Below are 753 nucleotides of genomic sequence, written 5' to 3'. Positions count from 1 at the left end.
GGGGTTTTTCGGCTGCCGGTTCAGGTGTGCGCCCCAACAACCGGAGTCCGGCACCTGCGATAACAACCGCAAACCACGAAATCCAAACCGTTAAATCCCCAAATCCCCTTACATCCAAACTTCTAACCCCCAAACCCGTAAATCTTATTGTAGAGACGAGCTCCGACGCCTCCGAGAGGCAAAAGGAGCTGGCGAAGAAGGACGAGGCCGCGGGTGGCGGTCGCGGGCAGCGCACCCTGCGTGTTTTGGGGTGAAAAAACGCAGCCCCGGGGCATTTCTCGCCGCACGGAGGCGGGGGCTTGGCTCCGTCGTTGGCCTTAAGAGGCTGCTCAGAATGAGCCGGCACTTTCAGCGGCCTGGATGCTGGCAAGGGATCGATTTTTTCCATCCGCTCCCCCTCAGCATCTTTGCACGCTTTTTGGGACACCTTACGCTCCTGCTATGCCCCAAATGGGGTAAATACAGGGGTAATTTGGCAATTTCCCCCCGCGAGGGCCCAGCAAACCCCTTTATAAAGGCGGGGTGAATGGGGCTTTGCTGGACAAAGTGGAAACAGAATCCCAGCATGGCCGGGGTTGGCAGGGCCCCCCGGAGCTCCCCCAGTGCCACCCCCCTGCCCAAGCAGGCTCACCCAGAGCAGGGGGCACAGGACAGCGGCCAGGCGGGGGTTGAAGATCTCCAGAGAAGGAGACTCCACAGCCCCCCTGGGCAGCCTGGGCCAGGGCTCGGGCACCCTCACAGTCAACAAGTTCT

The 753-nt window shown here is 60.7% G+C and overlaps 1 long non-coding RNA gene across 1 annotated transcript in view; it reads right to left on the bottom strand.

The window, feature by feature from the left end:
- The window catches only part of LOC118452309, a 9,205-nt gene continuing 8,452 nt past the window's right edge, over nt 1–753 (bottom strand). Inside the window, exon 4 of the long non-coding RNA XR_004842046.1 lies at nt 1–54. This is a non-coding gene — a long non-coding RNA (uncharacterized LOC118452309). The remainder of the gene's footprint in view (nt 55–753) is intronic.

This window comes from Egretta garzetta, unplaced genomic scaffold, assembly GCF_000687185.1.
Source record: "Egretta garzetta isolate BGI_Z169 unplaced genomic scaffold, ASM68718v1 scaffold315, whole genome shotgun sequence".
NCBI classification, from domain to species: domain Eukaryota; kingdom Metazoa; phylum Chordata; class Aves; order Pelecaniformes; family Ardeidae; genus Egretta; species Egretta garzetta.
This window is presented reverse-complemented; position numbering and strand designations above follow the sequence as displayed.